Here is a 21,456-nt window from a genome sequence, read left to right on the forward strand (position 1 = left end):
TTTCACATTAAGTTGTGATCTCTAGCGCCACTCATCTTTTTTTTCTTTTTATCTTTTGCGTGTATATCACATGTTTAGAGTTGCTGCTGGAATTACTCAATATTCATTCACATATATTTATATATTCAATTAATTTAATTATTCATTTGTTCACTCATTCACTAAAATAATTTTTTTAGCGCGAGGAAAACACCCCCCCCCCCTTTCTTTTTTATCAGCGTGAGGAGAGGATTGATGACAAATCCTGTTTACACTGCGATCAGCTGTGATTGGCTCTTTACCCCGATCTGTGATCAGCAGTGACACAATTAGAATCCCCGTTACATCAGGGTCTCTCCTTACTCCAGGTTCCCATTGGAGTCTCTCCTTACATCAGGGTCCCCATCAGAGTCCCCCCCCACTTACATCAGGGTCCCCATCAGAGTCCCCCCCCACTTACATCAGGGTCCCCATCAGAGTCCCCCCCCACTTACATCAGGGTCCCCATCAGAGTCCCCCCCCACTTACATCAGGGTCCCCATCAGAGTCCCCCCCCACTTACATCAGGGTCCCCATCAGAGTCCCCCCCCACTTACATCAGGGTCCCCATCAAAGTCCCCCCTTACATTAGGGTCCCCATCAGAGTCTCCCTTTATATTAGGGTCCCCATCAGAGTCCCCCTTTATATTAGGGTCCCCATCACAGTCCCCCCTTATATTAGGGTCCCCATCAGAGTCCCCCCTTATATTAGGGTCCCCATCAGAGTCCCCCTTTATATTAGGGTCCCCATCACAGTCCCCCCTTATATTAGGGTCCCCATCACATCCCCCCCTTACATTAGGGTCCCCATCAGAGTCCCCCCTTACATTAGGGTCCCCATCAGAGTCCCCCCTTACATTAGGGTCCCCATCAGAGTCTCCCCTTATATTAGGGTCCCCATCACATCCCCCCCTTACATTAGGGTCCCCATAAGAGTCCCCAGTCACATCAAGGTCCCCATCAGAGTATGCCCCTACCTCTGAGTCCTTACCAGAGTTCCAATCAAAGACCACCCTTACATCAAGGTCTGCATCAGAGTCCCCCCTTACATCAGAGTCCCCATTAGAGTCCCTCCTTATATCAGGGTCCCCTTTAGAGTCCCCTCTTACATTAGGGTCCCCATCACATTCCCCCCTTATATTAGGGTCCCCATCACATTCGCCCCTTATATGAGGGTCCCCATCAGAGCCCCCCTTACATCAGGGTCCACATCAGAGTCCCCTCTTACATTAGGGTCCCCATCACATTTGCCCCTTATATTAGGGTCCCCATCAGAGTCCCCCCTTATATTAGGGTCCCCATCAGAGTTCCCCCTTACATTAGGGTCCCCATCAGAGTATGCCCCTTTACATTTGGGTCCCCATCAGAGTCCCCCCTTACATTAGGGTCCCCATCAGAGTCCCCCCTTACATTAGGGTCCCCATCACAGCCCCCCCTTACATTAGGGTCCCCATCAGAGTCTCCCCTTACATTAGGGTCCCCATCAGAGTCCCCCCTTACATTAGGGTCCCCATCACATTCCCCCCTTATATTAGGGTCCCCATCACATTCCCCCCTTATATTAGGGTCCCCATCAAAGTTCCCCCTTACATTAGGGTCCCCATCAGAGTCCCCCCTTACGTCAGGGTCCCCATCAAAGTTCCCCCTTACATCAGGGTCCCCATCACATTCCCCCCTTATATTAGGGTCCCCATCAGAGTCCCCCCTTACATTAGGGTCCCCATCAGAGCCCCCCTTACATCAGGGTCCCCATCAGAGTCCCCTCTTACATTAGGGTCCCCATCACATTTGCCCCTTATATTAGGGTCCCCATCAGAGTCCCCCCTTATATTAGGGTCCCCATCAGAGTTCCCCCTTATATTAGGGTCCCCATCAGAGTCCCCCCCTTACATTAGGGTCCCCATCAGAGTCTCCCCTTACATTAGGGTCCCCATCAGAGTCCCCCTTTATATTAGGGTCCCCATCACAGTCCCCCCTTATATTAGGGTCCCCATCACATCCCCCCCTTACATTAGGGTCCCCATCAGAGTCCCCCTTTATATTAGGGTCCCCATCAGAGTCCCCCCCCACTTACATCAGGGTCCCCATCAGAGTCCCCCTTTATATTAGGGTCCTCATCAGAGTCCCCAGTCACATCAAGGTCCCCATCAGAGTATGCCCCTACCTCTGAGTCCTTACCAGAGTTCCAATCAAAGACCACCCTTACATCAAGGTCTGCATCAGAGTCCCCCCTTACATCAGAGTCCCCATTAGAGTCCCTCCTTATATCAGGGTCCCCTTTAGAGTCCCCTCTTACATTAGGGTCCCCATCACATTCCCCCCTTATATTAGGGTCCCCATCACATTCGCCCCTTATATGAGGGTCCCCATCAGAGTCCCCCCTTACATTAGGGTCCCCATCAGAGTCTCCCCTTATATTAGGGTCCCCATCACATCCCCCCCTTACATTAGGGTCCCCATCAGAGTCCCCCTTTATATTAGGGTCCCCATCAGAGTCCCCCTTTATATTAGGGTCCCCATCACAGTCCCCCCTTATATTAGGGTCCCCATCAGAGTCTCCCCTTACATTAGGGTCCCCATCAGAGTCCCCCCTTATATTAGGGTCCCCATAAGAGTCCCCAGTCACATCAAGGTCCCCATCAGAGTATGCCCCTACCTCTGAGTCCTTACCAGAGTTCCAATCAAAGACCACCCTTACATCAAGGTCTGCATCAGAGTCCCCCCTTACATCAGAGTCCCCATTAGAGTCCCTCCTTATATCAGGGTCCCCTTTAGAGTCCCCTCTTACATTAGGGTCCCCATCACATTCCCCCCTTATATTAGGGTCCCCATCACATTCGCCCCTTATATGAGGGTCCCCATCAGAGCCCCCCTTACATCAGGGTCCACATCAGAGTCCCCTCTTACATTAGGGTCCCCATCACATTTGCCCCTTATATTAGGGTCCCCATCAGAGTCCCCCCTTATATTAGGGTCCCCATCAGAGTTCCCCCTTACATTAGGGTCCCCATCAGAGTATGCCCCTTTACATTTGGGTCCCCATCAGAGTCCCCCCTTACATTAGGGTCCCCATCACAGTCCCCCCTTACATTAGGGTCCCCATCACAGCCCCCCCTTACATTAGGGTCCCCATCAGAGTCTCCCCTTACATTAGGGTCCCCATCAGAGTCCCCCCTTACATTAGGGTCCCCATCAGAGTCCCCCCTTACATTAGGGTCCCCATCACATTCCCCCCTTACATTAGGGTCCCCATCAAAGTTCCCCCTTACATTAGGGTCCCCATCAGAGTCCCCCCTTACGTCAGGGTCCCCATCAAAGTTCCCCCTTACATCAGGGTCCCCATCACATTCCCCCCTTATATTAGGGTCCCCATCAGAGTCCCCCCTTACATTAGGGTCCCCATCAGAGTCCCCCCTTACATTAGGGTCCCCATCAGAGTCCCCCCTTACATTAGGGTCCCCATCAGAGTCTCCCCTTATATTAGGGTCCCCATCACATCCCCCCCTTACATTAGGGTCCCCATCAGAGTCCCCCTTATATTAGGGTCCCCATCAGAGTCTCCCCTTACATTAGGGTCCCCATCAGAGTCTCCCCTTATATTAGGGTCCCCATCACATCCCCCCCTTACATTAGGGTCCCCATCAGAGTCCCCCTTATATTAGGGTCCCCATCAGAGTCTCCCCTTACATTAGGGTCCCCATAAGAGTCCCCAGTCACATCAAGGTCCCCATCAGAGTATGCCCCTACCTCTGAGTCCTTACCAGAGTTCCAATCAAAGACCACCCTTACATCAAGGTCTGCATCAGAGTCCCCCCTTACATCAGAGTCCCCATTAGAGTCCCTCCTTATATCAGGGTCCCCTTTAGAGTCCCCTCTTACATTAGGGTCCCCATCACATTCCCCCCTTATATTAGGGTCCCCATCACATTCGCCCCTTATATGAGGGTCCCCATCAGAGCCCCCCTTACATCAGGGTCCCCATCAGAGTCCCCTCTTACATTAGGGTCCCCATCACATTTGCCCCTTATATTAAGGTCCCCATCAGAGCCCCCCTTACATCAGGGTCCCCATCAGAGTCCCCTCTTACATTAGGGTCCCCATCACATTTGCCCCTTATATTAGGGTCCCCATCAGAGTCCCCCCTTATATTAGGGTCCCCATCACAGTTCCCCCTTATATTAGGGTCCCCATCAGAGTCCCCCCTTACATTAGGGTCCCCATCAAAGTTCCCCCTTACATTAGGGTCCCCATCACAGTCCCCCCTTACATTAGGGTCCCCATCACAGCCCCCCCTTACATTAGGGTCCCCATCAGAGTCTCCCCTTACATTAGGGTCCCCATCAGAGTCCCCCTTACATTAGGGTCCCCATCACATCCCCCCTTATATTAGGGTCCCCATCACATTCCCCCCTTATATTAGGGTCCCCATCACATCCCCCCCTTATATTAGGGTCCCCATCAGAGTCTCCCCTTACATTAGGGTCCCCATCAAAGTTCCCCCTTACATCAGGGTCCCCATCACATTCCCCCCTTACATTAGGGTCCCCATCAAAGTCCCCCCTTATATTAGGGTCCCCATCAGAGTCCCCCCTTACATTAGGGTCCCCATCAGAGTCCCCCCTTACATTAGGGTCCCCATCAGAGTCTCCCCTTACATTAGGGTCCCCATCACATCCCCCCCTTACATTAGGGTCCCCATCAGAGTCCCCCCTTACATTAGGGTCCCCATCAGAGTCCCCCCTTACATTGGAGTCCCCCTTACATCAGAACCCCTCTCAGAGTCCCCCATCAAAGTCCATTTTTACTTCTGAGGGCCAGATGAAGTCTTGCAGGAGGCCGGCGTTGGCCCACACAGGTTGGAATTTGGGGTCCCCCCGTCCCTGATGATAATATTATATACTGCAATAAGGGCAATTATTAACCCTCCCCCAACATTCAATAGGGTTAGGGTCCCCATCAGAGTCCCCCCTTACATCAGGGTCCCCATCAGAGTCCCCCCTTACATCAGGGTCCACATCAGAGTCCCCCTTTATAGTCCCCCCGATAATTATCAGAGGACTTCCCTTCTCCACCGAATGTATGAAACCAAAATAATTCTTATCTCATGGAAGAACCGGAACACAAAACATCCGTCCCAGCCAATCTGTGCCCCCCCCCCATCCCCCCACATGGGGGGAGGAAACAGGGGGGGGGGGCGATGGAGCAGGTCATGGGAAGACCTCGGGACAGATAGAAAAATAGAAGAGAAGAAGATTCTGATATCATAACCTCCGAGAACCGTCCACCGAGCCCGAGGAGTCCTCCGAGACACAAGAAGGTAAGAAGGAGAGAAGAGATTCAGAGGGGGGAACTGGGAGAGAAAGAGATCCTGTACCAACGCAAAAGAGATTAAAACCCCCACAAATTTACCCTCCTAGAAAAATTCTTATGCCCTGCTGCCCCCCCCCCCCCAAATTCCCGCTCCCAACACAAATCCCCCTCCCCTCCCAATCACCTTGAGGTGCCCTCCCGCCTGTCATTTAGTGGCAGTAAAGTCAGACAGGAATCTGTCATTTAGTGGCAGTAAAGCCAGGCAGGGATCTGTCATTTAGTGGCAGTAAAGTCAGGCAGGGATCTGTTATTTAGTGGCAGTAAAGCCAGGCAGGGATCTGTCATTTAGTGGCAGTAAAGTCAGGCAGGGATCTGTCATTTAGTGGCAGTAAAGTCAGGCAGGGATCTGTCATTTAGTGGCAGTAAAGTTAGACAGGGATCTGTCATTTAGTGGCAGTAATCTCAGGCAGGGATCTGTCATTTAGTGGCAGTAAAGTCAGGCAGGGATCTGTCATTTAGTGGCAGTAAAGTCAGGCAGGGATCTGTCATTTAGTGGCAGTAATCTCAGGCAGGGATCTGTCATTTAGTGTCAGTAAAGTCAGGCAGGGATCTGTCATTTAGTGGCAGTAATCTCAGGCAGGGATCTGTCATTTAGTGTCAGTAAAGTCAGGCAGGGATCTGTCATTTAGTGGCAGTAAAGTCAGGCAGGGATCTGTCATTTAGTGGCAGTAAAGTCAGGCAGGGATCTTTCATTTAGTGGCAGTAAAGTCAGGCAGGGATCTGTCATTTAGTGGCAGTAATCTCAGGCAGGGATCTGTCATTTAGTGGCAGTAAAGTCAGGCAGGGATCTGTCATTTAGTGGCAGTAAAGTCAGGCAGAGATCTGTTATATAGTGGCAGTAAAGTCAGGCAGGGATCTGTCATTTAGTGGCAGTAAATTCAGGCAGGGATCCGTCATTTAGTGGCAGTAAAGTCAGGCAGGGATCTGTCATTTAGTGGCAGTAAAGTCAGGCAGGGATCTGTCATTTAGTGGCAGTAAAGTCAGGCAGGGATCTGTCATTTAGTGGCAGTCAAGTCAGGCAGGAATTTGTCATTTAGTGGCAGTAAAGTCAGGCAGGGATCTGTCATTTAGTGGCAGTAAAGTCAGGCAGGGATCTGTCATTTAGTGGCAGTAAAGTCAGGCAGGGATCTGTCATTTAGTGGCAGTCAAGTCAGGCAGGGGTCTGTCATTTAGTGGCAGTAAAGTCAGGCAGGAATTTGTCATTTAGTGGCAGTAAAGTCAGGCAGGGATCTGTCATTTAGTGGCAGTAAAGTCAGGCAGGGATCTGTCATTTAGTGGCAGTAAAGTCAGGCAGGGATCTGTCATTTAGTGGCAGTAAAGTCAGGCAGGAATTTGTCATTTAGTGGCAGTAAAGCCAAGCAGGGGTCTGTCATTTAGTGACTAGGGATGAGCTTCCAGTTCGACTCGAACATTGCCTGTTCGCCTGTTCGGCGAACAACGAACAATTAGGGGTGTTCGCGGCAAATTCGAAAAGCCGCGGAACACCCTGTTAAAGTCTATGGGAGAAATCTAAAGTGTTGATTTTAAAGGCTAATATGCAAGTTATTGTCCTAAAAAGTGTTTGGGGACCCGGGTCCTGTCCCAGGGAACATGTATCAATGCAAAAAAAAGTTTTAAAAATGGACGTTTTTTCAGGAGCAGTGAATTTAATAATGCTAAAAGTGAAACAATAAAAGTGTAATATTACTTTAAATTTCGTACCTAGGGGGGGGGTGTAAAGTCAGCATGTGAAAAAGCGCGTGTTTCCCGTACATAGAACTGTCTCTGCACAAAGCGTAATTTCTGAAAGAAAAAAAGCCATTTAAAACCGGCTTTGCGGCTCTAATGAATTGTCGGCGCAATTACAGAGATGATTCATTCATAAAAAATAAAAATAAAAAAGCGTGGGGGTCCCCCTAAATTCCATTAACAGGCCCTTCAGGTCTGGTGTGGATTTTAAGGGGAACTCCACCCCAAATTTAAAAATGAAAAAAAAATGGCGTGGAGTTCCCCCAAAAATCCACACCAGACCCTTATCCGAGCACGTTAACCTGGCCGGCCGCAGAAAAGAGGGGGGGACAGAGTGCGGCCCCCCTTCTCCTGAACCGCACCAGGCCACATGCCCTCAACACGGGGAGGATGTCCCCATGTTGATGGGGACAAGGGACTCATCCCCACAACCCTTGCCCGGTGGTTGTGGGTTTCTGCGGGCGGGGGGCTTATCAGAATCTGGAAGACCCCTTTAACAAAGGGGACCCCCAGATCCTGCCCCCCCCTATGTGAATTGGTAATGGGGTACACTGTACCTCTACCATTTCACGAAGGAAGTGTAAATAGTTAAAAAAAAACACACAGACACCGTAGAATAAAATCCTCCAGCGGTGATAATCCACTCGTTCCCGGCTTCCTGCTCCAACGTTGTCCTGATCCAGCGATGAGAAGATCCAGTGACGGGTGATCTCCGCTCCAGCGATGAGAAGTTCCATCCGGAGCGCAGCATCGCCGACCTCCTCTCTCTGCTGGACACAGCCCAGCGAATGACGAGCTGGAGCTGTGACATTTCTTATATAGGGGAGGCGGGGCCACCCGTCACGTGACCTCGCACACCCTCTGACGTACCCTCTGCTACGTCACTGGGGAAGCCCAGGAAGAGGGAAGACTCTGGGCTTCCCCAGTGACGTAGCAGAGGGTACGTCAGAGGGTGTGCGAGGTCACGTGACGGGTGGCCCTGCCTCCCCTATATAAGTAATGTCACAGCTCCAGCGCGTCATTCCGCTGGGCTGTGTCCAGTGGAGAGAGGAGCTCGCCTGCTGCGCTCTGGATCTTCTCATCGCTGGACCGGACCGCTGATCACCCGTCGCTGGAGAAGTCAACGTTGGAGCGGGGGGCCGGGCCGAGAGTGGATTCACATCGCTGGATTTTTTTTTTTTTATTAATAAAGGATTTTTTTCTACGGTGTGTGTGTGTTTTGTTTTTTAACTATTTACACTTCCTTCGTGAAATGGTAGAGGTACAGTGTACCCCATTACCAATTCACATAGGGGGGGCCAGGATCTGGGGGTCCTCTTTGTTAAAGGGGTCTTCCAGATTCTGATAAGCCCCCCGCCCGCAGACCCCCACAACCACCGGGCAAGGGTTGTGGGGATGAGGCCCTTGTCCCCATCAACATGGGGACATCCTCCCCATGTTGAGGGCATGTGGCCTGGTACGGTTCAGGAGAGGGGGGGGCGCACTCTGTCCCCCCCTCTTTTCTGCGGCCGGCCAGGTTAACGTGCTTGGATAAGGGTCTGGTGTGGATTTTTGGGGGGACTCCACGCCATTTTTTTTAAATTTGGGGTGGCGTTCCCCTTAAAATCCACACCAGACCTGAAGGGTCTGGTATGAATATTTGGGGGGAACCCCACGTCATTTTTTTTTTAAATTGACGGCGGTGTTCCCCTTAATATCCATATCAGACCTGAAGGGCCTGTTATTGGAATTTGGGGGGACCCCCAGCTTTTTTATTTTTATTTTTTATGAATGAATCATCTCTGAATTGCCAGAGCCGACAATTCATTAGAGCCGCAAAGCCGTTTTTAAATGCCTTTTTTTCTTTCAGAAATGACACTTTGTGCAGGGACAGTTCTATGTACGGGAAACATGCGACATTTCACATGCTGACTTTACACCCCCCCCCTAGGTATGAAATTTAAAGCAATATTACACTTTTATTGTTTCACTTTTAGCATTAAAACGAAGTATCATAAATAAAGAACCGTTGTTCAAATGATAAAAACAGCGCTATAAGAATGGTTTTAAAGTGATTAGCCCCAGAGCGGAGCTTAAAGGAAGAGACAGGGGTGATGTGTTTGGTGATCAGAAAACAAGGCGTTAGTGCACCCTATACCTTATTCAAGGTTCACCAATAGGAGTGATAGTGCTCCCTTATGGGGTGCTAGCTTACCACTACCAGCAAGAGAAAATTAATATCCCCTTAGGCACATCTTCCACTGTTCTTACTGTCTGCGGCGGTCATTCTCATTGAAGATGCATGTAAGCAAAAAAAAAACACTCAATAGTGAAGTATTGCTAAAACGAAGGTAACTACAATGTATACAGGGGAACAATCCCCATATGTAAATGCCCGTACAGAAAATATGTAAAGAATGAACGAAAAAATAGCAAGCCTGTGATTCCAGTCGTCACCGACGTCCTATGGGCACCAGGGGCCGCACGAGTGCTTGTAACGCTGATGTAGTAATAGGTGGTTATGGAACGAAAGCAGGCTCCTGTGTTGCGCTGTTGTAGCCACGCCCTGACGCGTTTCGTCACTTCCGACTTCGACAGAGGGCGTGGCTACTCAGCGCTGTCACTATCCCTTTGTACCCCATCGGCTACGGCTATTGGATGTGAGCGATCCGCCCTGACGGTCACGATTGGTGCAAACCGGACCGGAAGGAGGGGCGGACGTCAGCTGTGCCGTTTGGGGCTGGCAGGGAAACGTAGACATATGTACTGCTGCACTTTTAATCGAGAATTACATCTCCGAGGAACATAAATAAAAACTGGATGCATAGGCCATCACATAGCGGGGGAAATGTTTGTAAACACTTCCAGCAATCCAGGATATGTTATTAAGTGGCGTGTAAACAAGGGATAAAAACTTAGACATAACTAGGGCATTCGATGTAGCAGCCAATCACGTTGGACCTGGGCGGGTAATATGTAAATTAATCCATGGGCCGTGTGATACACATCTAGAGACTATGCATCCTGCGGCCAATCATTGTAGACTAGGGCGGGAGTTATTCCAAAACGGAGCATAGGCTCGGGCTATAGATATTTATAAAGAAAACACTGACCCGACGCTACAGGTATAGGGATGTGCTATTATTAGTAATAGTAAGAGGGCTAATTCATGAGTGGCTCAAAATATCTAAGGAGGAGGACATTTGTGAGCATGCACTGGAAAAAGGTATATTGGATAAAAGCTTTTTATATATATAGTAAAAAGCATACACATATATAAAGTACATATACATATAAAAAAAATATATATGTATATATACATATATAAGAAAGGGGTCAAAGCCCGGTGACCAACTTCAATGTACACATTATATATGGGGATAAGTCCAGGCATTCAGTGTATACACATATACACATTGTCATGCAAATGGACCATTAACCAAATGGTTACATATTATGAAGCACTTGTCAGCGTATATATATGAGTAATAGCAGACAAGTAGACATGGATTCTTATGTGCTGTGTGTCTGGATGTATTACTCCCCAGACAGCATACCCATGAAAGACAACAGCTTTATATGTGTATATACAGATGATAACGGAGATATCATAAGGGAGTACACATTTGTATTTTTAGTAACCTTGAACACCATTTGTCATCATTATAGAACCCCTATTCTCATGATATTGGGTGGAAAAGAGTATATCAAATCCTATGTCATTATTTATGGAATGGTGTATATGTATATATTGAGTCACCCAATAAGGATCGAGGGTGATATATGGGTTAATGCATGTCTGTCATACAAAGAATCGAAAAACGAGTAAATCTGGTTGAATCAGGTATGATGGATTCAACGTGGTACACAAGAGGAGAGGAGGTAAGGCAGTAAAGGTATGCTGCAATACTGTCTCACAAAGGACCAAAATATATATAAATGTGTACATAAATATATGTGAACTTAAAAAAAGGATACCAATGGTATCAATAATAAATAGGTAATCAATAGTAGGGACGTTAAGTGTCCTCATAGATGAGACCAAAAGAGGGAAGGGATATGGAGGACCCAATAAAAAATGATAAAGTGACCTTAAAATATTAAAATATTAAAATATTAAAATATTAATATATTAAAAGACGTGCCGAGGTAGGAAAACTGGGTAAGGAAGCCATCTAAAAGAAGAGGGATTAAAAGTCACTAATAAAGCAATTTATATCCAGCTCCACATTCAGGCCTTTTGGCAACAGCGTATCGACAGTATAGATCCACTCAGTTTCACGCTTTGAAAGTTCTCTGACCATGTTAGAACCTCTCCATGCTGGTTTGATATGATCAACTCCCCAAAACTTGAGGCCAGCCGGATTCTGATTATGATGCTGTTTAAAGTGGAGTGATACACTGTGGTCTTTATATCCAGACTTGATATTTGCCACATGCTCGGCTATTCTGATTTTCATGGCACGTTTAGTTCTCCCAATGTACATCAATTTGCACGGGCATTCTAACATGTAGACCACATGTGTGGTGTTACAGGTGATGAAATCCTTTACACTGAATGTTAGTCCATTAGATGTGGAAACAAAAGTTTCTACAGGACCTCTCGACCTGTCTGCCTCTCTGCAAGGGAGACATTTTCTACATGGGAAAAAACAGTCCTTATCCCAAAATGAGGGAGGTTTCTTTGGGACATCAAGTACCTTCTTCACGATCTTATCTCCAATACTTGCAGCCTTTCTGTAAATAAAACCAGGTTTAGGAGGAAGTACTGTATTTAGTATACGATCCAAAAACAGAACATGCCAGTGTGTTTTGAAAATTCTTTCCACTTCTTTGTACTGGCTATGGTACCCTGAAATAAAGCTCCATTCGTGTATGTTTCTGGTGTTTGTGAGCTTGGACGTAAGGAGGCAGTCTGCTCTTGGTATCAGAGATAGATCTCTGATAGTTTTTTTCAAGTGAGCATCTTTATATCCCTTTTCCACAAACTTATCTTTTAAAATCAAGGCCTGTGAAATAAAATCAGTATCGTTAGTACAGTTCCGTTTGACCCTCATAAGTTGACCTTTCGGTATATTCCTAAGCCACATCGGATGGTGTCCACTGTGTGTTGGGAGGTAGCTATTTGAATCAGTGGGTTTAAAGTAGACTTTTGTTCCCAATTTATTACCGTTCCTGAAAATATTCAAGTCCAAAAAGTGAATACTCTGTCGATTATATTCACTCGTTAAAACTATGTTGCAGGTATTGGTATTAAGATCACTTAAAAATTTCTCCAACGTTAAAAGCGAGCCCACCCATATAAAAAACAGGTCATCGATATATCTACGGTAAAATAGTAGCTCCTTGGGTCTCGCATTAAAAATAGTCTTGTCCTCCCACTCTGCCATGAATAGGTTGGCTATACTGGGGGCAAACTTAGCCCCCATGGCAACACCATTCTTCTGGGAATAAAAGCATCCATCATACCAGAAATAGTTGTGGCTTAGGCAGAAATCAAGGCAATTCCGTAAAAAAATCTTCAGGGTGTGTGTAATATCGTCTCTTACGCATAGTGCCCAATTAAGTGCTAAAAGAGCGTCATCGTGTTGTATCACCGTGTAAAGTGAAGACACATCCGCTGTAACTAAAAATACGTCATCTTGTCCAGGGATATCTATACCCTCCAATTGGATGAGTAGATCCTTAGTGTCTTTAAGGTATGCTTTTGTGACCGTAACACTCTTTTGTAGGTAGTGATCGAGAAATTGGCCCAAGCGTGATGTTATGGAACCAATCCCATTTACTATGGGCCTTCCAGGAGGATTTTTTATGTCCTTGTGTATCTTGGGTAACGTATAAATAGTTGGTATCCTGCTACTGCTAGGTAGCAGGTATTTCCTTTCTTTATTTGAGATAGCGTGGGAACGAAACCCTGCCTGTACCAAAATCTGAAGGTTATTTTCATATTGTGTTGTGGGGTCACATTTCAATTTTGTATAGGTCTCAATATCTAGCAGCATACCCATCATTTGATTGTGGTAGAACTCTTTAGTTAAAATAACCACACCTCCCCCTTTGTCTGCTGGCTTTATTATAATGTCATTGTTCTTCTCCAGCAGTTCAATACCATCTCTCACATATCTCGGGTTCACGTTCTTTTTTGGTTTTATGGGTTCTAGATCACGTAAAAGTAACCCTTTAAAAACCTCAAGTGGTTGGTTCGAGCTGAGTAGAGGATTAAAAAGTGATTTATTTCTTAGGCCACTATCCGTTGGAGGTGCTGGTGTTCTGCTGTTACTATTTAGATTCCTATTTAGGAAATATTTTTTAATATTAAGTTTCCTGATATATTTGTGGATATCGATGAAGACATTAAATTTGTTTATTGGTCGATTTAGTCCACACTTCAGGCCTAGGTTTAAAACATTGGTCTCTTTATCCGTTAAAATTGTGTCTGTAAGGTTAAAAATGCCCCCTACTCGTAATCCCTGACTCTTCTTCTCTTGTTTCCTCTTGGTCCGTTTTCCTCCTCTACAGCCTCTTGATCTCTTCTCCAATGTCCCGTTTGAGGTGCCCTCTCTTGGTCCTGATAAGGTAGGTCTCTCCATTGAGGGTCCCTGTAAGGTGGACCATGTTGGGGATCTCTGTATTGGATATTCTGTGGAGGGTATACTGGGGTTCTCCCCCTGTTCCCCCCTGTCCCTCTGCCCCTTTTCTGTCCTCCCCGGCCTCTCCCTAAAAAAGGACGGGGTGACTGGTATCTCATTCTGTTTTCTTCTTCTTGTAAAGATTCGTACCTGTTGTGGACTGGAATAGGGTAATATCCACTAGTGGTTGTTGGTCGTTGATTATAGTTGTTTGGTGCCTGGTTTCTGCTCCTTCCCCTTGTTGGGTAAGACTCACTTGTTCTCACCGGGGTGGAAATATTGGGTGGTATATAGGATTGTCCCGGATTTCTACCGTTCACTGGTTGGTGATTAGCACTGGTTGTTGGTTGTGATCCATCAGTGGTGGTGGATTGTTGGGTTTCCATAATATCAACATCACTTGCCCTTATTTCCATGTTATTGGTTTGCTGCCATAGGTAAATGGAATTAGACCTAAAGTCGCCCAAATCCCGGTGGAACTTCTTTATTTTCGTTTTTTGTGTGTCTTTATCAACTTTTTCAAGTCTTTTCTTGATCTTGTTATTAAAGTCAATGACCTGTTGTGAATCTTTGATGGGGTCGAGCAAGACTTGTAATTCTTTGATTTTTGCCTCTAGTTTTGTCATTTTGCGTTTCTTTCTTCTTAGTATAAGGTCTTGGAGTTTCAGGCCTACTCCGTTGAAGAAATCCAACCATTCAGTGGTGGAATCCCTGTCATCAAGACCATCTTGGGGGACTACTTCCCACCTAAGACTTCTGATGATGATGTCTTCCTTCTGATATTGCTCTAAAGTGCAAATATCCCACCAAGTGCGTACTTGTTTCTCAAGTGTGTTGCCCAAGGTGGTGAGGGTAGTGTTATAATTAATTTGTGCAGGCGTGAGTTCGTTCACAGTGAATAAAGTGTTCACATCTAAATTTCTGTCACTCAGGAAGCGTAATGCGTCCATGGCAGCCGTGGAAAAGAAATATACTTATAGGAACAAGGATATACAGAAACAATAAATTTAAGGTGCATAAACCAGACAAACGGAACCTAAAAATGCACTTCCGGCGCCAAAGACTGGATAAAACAACTGATCCCGAGTGAAGAAATAGATGTAAAAGGGATGTGGTGGAAATATCAATAATAATTAAAATTGATAAAAATCCAAGAAGCAGCTATTTTAAAAAAATGGGAAAAGCCCCACTAAAGGACATAAAACGAAGTATCATAAATAAAGAACCGTTGTTCAAATGATAAAAACAGCGCTATAAGAATGGTTTTAAAGTGATTAGCCCCAGAGCGGAGCTTAAAGGAAGAGACAGGGGTGATGTGTTTGGTGATCAGAAAACAAGGCGTTAGTGCACCCTATACCTTATTCAAGGTTCACCAATAGGAGTGATAGTGCTCCCTTATGGGGTGCTAGCTTACCACTACCAGCAAGAGAAAATTAATATCCCCTTAGGCACATCTTCCACTGTTCTTACTGTCTGCGGCGGTCATTCTCATTGAAGATGCATGTAAGCAAAAAAAAAACACTCAATAGTGAAGTATTGCTAAAACGAAGGTAACCAATAAACAAATTTAATGTCTTCATCGATATCCACAAATATATCAGGAAACTTAATATTAAAAAATATTTCCTAAATAGGAATCTAAATAGTAACAGCAGAACACCAGCACCTCCAACGGATAGTGGCCTAAGAAATAAATCACTTTTTAATCCTCTACTCAGCTCGAACCAACCACTTGAGGTTTTTAAAGGGTTACTTTTACGTGATCTAGAACCCATAAAACCAAAAAAGAACGTGAACCCGAGATATGTGAGAGATGGTATTGAACTGCTGGAGAAGAACAATGACATTATAATAAAGCCAGCAGACAAAGGGGGAGGTGTGGTTATTTTAACTAAAGAGTTCTACCACAATCAAATGATGGGTATGCTGCTAGATATTGAGACCTATACAAAATTGAAATGTGACCCCACAACACAATATGAAAATAACCTTCAGATTTTGGTACAGGCAGGGTTTCGTTCCCACGCTATCTCAAATAAAGAAAGGAAATACCTGCTACCTAGCAGTAGCAGGATACCAACTATTTATACGTTACCCAAGATACACAAGGACATAAAAAATCCTCCTGGAAGGCCCATAGTAAATGGGATTGGTTCCATAACATCACGCTTGGGCCAATTTCTCGATCACTACCTACAAAAGAGTGTTACGGTCACAAAAGCATACCTTAAAGACACTAAGGATCTACTCATCCAATTGGAGGGTATAGATATCCCTGGACAAGATGACGTATTTTTAGTTACAGCGGATGTGTCTTCACTTTACACGGTGATACAACACGATGACGCTCTTTTAGCACTTAATTGGGCACTATGCGTAAGAGACGATATTACACACACCCTGAAGATTTTTTTACGGAATTGCCTTGATTTCTGCCTAAGCCACAACTATTTCTGGTATGATGGATGCTTTTATTCCCAGAAGAATGGTGTTGCCATGGGGGCTAAGTTTGCCCCCAGTATAGCCAACCTATTCATGGCAGAGTGGGAGGACAAGACTATTTTTAATGCGAGACCCAAGGAGCTACTATTTTACCGTAGATATATCGATGACCTGTTTTTTATATGGGTGGGCTCGCTTTTAACGTTGGAGAAATTTTTAAGTGATCTTAATACCAATACCTGCAACATAGTTTTAACGAGTGAATATAATCGACAGAGTATTCACTTTTTGGACTTGAATATTTTCAGGAACGGTAATAAATTGGGAACAAAAGTCTACTTTAAACCCACTGATTCAAATAGCTACCTCCCAACACACAGTGGACACCATCCGATGTGGCTTAGGAATATACCGAAAGGTCAACTTATGAGGGTCAAACGGAACTGTACTAACGATACTGATTTTATTTCACAGGCCTTGATTTTAAAAGATAAGTTTGTGGAAAAGGGATATAAAGATGCTCACTTGAAAAAAACTATCAGAGATCTATCTCTGATACCAAGAGCAGACTGCCTCCTTACGTCCAAGCTCACAAACACCAGAAACACACACGAATGGAGCTTTATTTCAGGGTACCATAGCCAGTACAAAGAAGTGGAAAGAATTTTCAAAACACACTGGCATGTTCTGTTTTTGGATCGTATACTAAATACAGTACTTCCTCCTAAACCTGGTTTTATTTACAGAAAGGCTGCAAGTATTGGAGATAAGATCGTGAAGAAGGTACTTGATGTCCCAAAGAAACCTCCCTCATTTTGGGATAAGGACTGTTTTTTCCCATGTAGAAAATGTCTCCCTTGCAGAGAGGCAGACAGGTCGAGAGGTCCTGTAGAAACTTTTGTTTCCACATCTAATGGACTAACATTCAGTGTAAAGGATTTCATCACCTGTAACACCACACATGTGGTCTACATGTTAGAATGCCCGTGCAAATTGATGTACATTGGGAGAACTAAACGTGCCATGAAAATCAGAATAGCCGAGCATGTGGCAAATATCAAGTCTGGATATAAAGACCACAGTGTATCACTCCACTTTAAACAGCATCATAATCAGAATCCGGCTGGCCTCAAGTTTTGGGGAGTTGATCATATCAAACCAGCATGGAGAGGTTCTAACATGGTCAGAGAACTTTCAAAGCGTGAAACTGAGTGGATCTATACTGTCGATACGCTGTTGCCAAAAGGCCTGAATGTGGAGCTGGATATAAATTGCTTTATTAGTGACTTTTAATCCCTCTTCTTTTAGATGGCTTCCTTACCCAGTTTTCCTACCTCGGCACGTCTTTTAATATATTAATATTTTAATATTTTAATATTTTAATATTTTAAGGTCACTTTATCATTTTTTATTGGGTCCTCCATATCCCTTCCCTCTTTTGGTCTCATCTATGAGGACACTTAACGTCCCTACTATTGATTACCTATTTATTATTGATACCATTGGTATCCTTTTTTTAAGTTCACATATATTTATGTACACATTTATATATATTTTGGTCCTTTGTGAGACAGTATTGCAGCATACCTTTACTGCCTTACCTCCTCTCCTCTTGTGTACCACGTTGAATCCATCATACCTGATTCAACCAGATTTACTCGTTTTTCGATTCTTTGTATGACAGACATGCATTAACCCATATATCACCCTCGATCCTTATTGGGTGACTCAATATATACATATACACCATTCCATAAATAATGACATAGGATTTGATATACTCTTTTCCACCCAATATCATGAGAATAGGGGTTCTATAATGATGACAAATGGTGTTCAAGGTTACTAAAAATACAAATGTGTACTCCCTTATGATATCTCCGTTATCATCTGTATATACACATATAAAGCTGTTGTCTTTCATGGGTATGCTGTCTGGGGAGTAATACATCCAGACACACAGCACATAAGAATCCATGTCTACTTGTCTGCTATTACTCATATATATACGCTGACAAGTGCTTCATAATATGTAACCATTTGGTTAATGGTCCATTTGCATGACAATGTGTATATGTGTATACACTGAATGCCTGGACTTATCCCCATATATAATGTGTACATTGAAGTTGGTCACCGGGCTTTGACCCCTTTCTTATATATGTATATATACATATATATTTTTTTTATATGTATATGTACTTTATATATGTGTATGCTTTTTACTATATATATAAAAAGCTTTTATCCAATATACCTTTTTCCAGTGCATGCTCACAAATGTCCTCCTCCTTAGATATTTTGAGCCACTCATGAATTAGCCCTCTTACTATTACTAATAATAGCACATCCCTATACCTGTAGCGTCGGGTCAGTGTTTTCTTTATAAATATCTATAGCCCGAGCCTATGCTCCGTTTTGGAATAACTCCCGCCCTAGTCTACAATGATTGGCCGCAGGATGCATAGTCTCTAGATGTGTATCACACGGCCCATGGATTAATTTACATATTACCCGCCCAGGTCCAACGTGATTGGCTGCTACATCGAATGCCCTAGTTATGTCTAAGTTTTTATCCCTTGTTTACACGCCACTTAATAACATATCCTGGATTGCTGGAAGTGTTTACAAACATTTCCCCCGCTATGTGATGGCCTATGCATCCAGTTTTTATTTATGTTCCTCGGAGATGTAATTCTCGATTAAAAGTGCAGCAGTACATATGTCTACGTTTCCCTGCCAGCCCCAAACGGCACAGCTGACGTCCGCCCCTCCTTCCGGTCCGGTTTGCACCAATCGTGACCGTCAGGGCGGATCGCTCACATCCAATAGCCGTAGCCGATGGGGTACAAAGGGATAGTGACAGCGCTGAGTAGCCACGCCCTCTGTCGAAGTCGGAAGTGACGAAACGCGTCAGGGCGTGGCTACAACAGCGCAACACAGGAGCCTGCTTTCGTTCCATAACCACCTATTACTACATCAGCGTTACAAGCACTCGTGCGGCCCCTGGTGCCCATAGGACGTCGGTGACGACTGGAATCACAGGCTTGCTATTTTTTCGTTCATTCTTTACATATTTTCTGTACGGGCATTTACATATGGGGATTGTTCCCCTGTATACATTGTAGTTACCTTCGTTTTAGCAATACTTCACTATTGAGTGTTTTTTTTTTGCTTACATGCATCTTCAATGAGAATGACCGCCGCAGACAGTAAGAACAGTGGAAGATGTGCCTAAGGGGATATTAATTTTCTCTTGCTGGTAGTGGTAAGCTAGCACCCCATAAGGGAGCACTATCACTCCTATTGGTGAACCTTGAATAAGGTATAGGGTGCACTAACGCCTTGTTTTCTGATCACCAAACACATCACCCCTGTCTCTTCCTTTAAGCTCCGCTCTGGGGCTAATCACTTTAAAACCATTCTTATAGCGCTGTTTTTATCATTTGAACAACGGTTCTTTATTTATGATACTTCGTTTTATGTCCTTTAGTGGGGCTTTTCCCATTTTTTTAAAATAGCTGCTTCTTGGATTTTTATCAATTTTAATTATTATTGATATTTCCACCACATCCCTTTTACATCTATTTCTTCACTCGGGATCAGTTGTTTTATCCAGTCTTTGGCGCCGGAAGTGCATTTTTAGGTTCCGTTTGTCTGGTTTATGCACCTTAAATTTATCACTTTTAGCATTATTAAATTCTCTGCTCCTGAAAAAACTGCCGTTTTTTTAACTTTTTTTGCATTGATACATGTCCCTTGGGGCAGGACCCAAGTCCCCAAACACTTTTTATGACAATAACTTGCATATTAGCCTTTAAAAATGAGCACTTTAGATTTCAAATGTTCGAGTCCCATAGACTTTAACGGGGTTCTAAAGTTCACACGAACATTTGGTGTGTTCGCAAGTTCTGATGCGAACCGAACAGGGGGGTGTTCGGCTCATCCTTATTAGTGACAGTAAAGTCAGGCAGGGATCTGTCATTTAGTGGCAGTAAAGTCAGGCAGGGATCTGTCATTTAGTGGCAGTAAAGTCAGGCAGGGATCTGTTATATAGTGGCAGTAAAGTCAGGCAGGGATCTGTTATATAGTGGCAGTAAAGTCAGGCAGGGATCTGTCATTTAGTGACAGTAAAGTCAGGCAGGGATCTGTCATTTAGTGGCAGTAAAGTCAGGCAGGGGTCTGTCATTTAGTGGCAGTAAAGTCAGGCATGGATCTGTCATTTAGTGGCAGTAAAGTCAGGCAGGGATCTGTTATATAGTGGCAGTAAAGTCAGGCAGGGATCTGTCATTTAGTGGCAGTAAAGTCAGGCAGGGATCTGTCATTTAGTGGCAGTAAAGTCAGGCAGGGATCTGTTATATAGTGGCAGTAAAGTCAGGCAGGGATCTGTCATTTAGTGGCAGTAAAGTCAGGCAGGGATCTGTCATTTAGTGGCAGTAAAGTCAGGAAGGGATCTGTCATTTAGTGGCAGTAAAGTCAGGCAGGGATCTGTCATTTAGTGGCAGTAAAGTCAGGCAGGGATCTGTCATTTAGTGGCAGTAAAGTCAGGCAGGGATCTGTCATTTAGTGGCAGTAAAGTCAGGCAGGGATCTGTCATTTAGTGGCAGTAAAGTCAGGCAGGGATCTGTCATTTAGTGGCAGTAAAGTCAGGCAGGGATCTGTTATATAGTGGCAGTAAAGTCAGGCAGGGATCTGTTATATAGTGGCAATAAAGTCAGGCAGGGATCTGTTATATAGTGGCAGTAAAGTCAGGCAGGGATCTGTTATATAGTGGCAGTAAAGTCAGGCAGGGATCTGTCATTTAGTGACAGTAAAGTCAGGCAGGGATCTGTTATATAGTGACAGTAAAGTCAGGCAGGGATCTGTCATTTAGTGGTAGTAAAGTCAGGCAGGGATCTGTCATTTAGTGGCAGTAAAGTCAGGCAGGGATCTGTTATATAGTGGCAGTAAAGTCAGGCAGGGATCTGTCATTTAGTGGCAGTAAAGTCAGGCAGGGATCTGTCATTTAGTGGCAGTAAAGTCAGGCAGGGATCTGTTATATAGTGGCAGTAAAGTCAGGCAGGGATCTGTCATTTAGTGGCAGTAAAGTCAGGCAGGGATCTGTCATTTAGTGGCAGTAAAGTCAGGAAGGGATCTGTCATTTAGTGGCAGTAAAGTCAGGCATGGATCTGTCATTTAGTGGCAGTAAAGTCAGGAAGGGATCTGTCATTTAGTGGCAGTAAAGTCAGGCAGGGATCTGTCATTTAGTGGCAGTAAAGTCAGGCAGGGATCTGTCATTTAGTGGCAGTAA

The 21,456-nt window shown here is 44.9% G+C and overlaps 1 protein-coding gene across 2 annotated transcripts in view; it reads left to right on the forward strand.

Annotated features, from left to right (window-relative positions):
- Positions 1-5,235: 5,235 nt before the first annotated feature.
- Positions 5,236-21,456, forward strand: part of LOC120933854 (C-type lectin domain family 4 member F-like) — an 83,948-nt gene continuing 67,727 nt past the window's right edge. For both annotated transcript variants that reach the window (XM_040347269.1, XM_040347270.1), the window contains exon 1: positions 5,236-5,335. The gene's annotated coding sequence lies outside the window, so the exon portion shown is untranslated. The remainder of the gene's footprint in view (positions 5,336-21,456) is intronic.

Source organism: Rana temporaria, chromosome 3 (assembly GCF_905171775.1).
Source record: "Rana temporaria chromosome 3, aRanTem1.1, whole genome shotgun sequence".
Taxonomy (NCBI): Eukaryota; Metazoa; Chordata; class Amphibia; order Anura; family Ranidae; genus Rana; species Rana temporaria.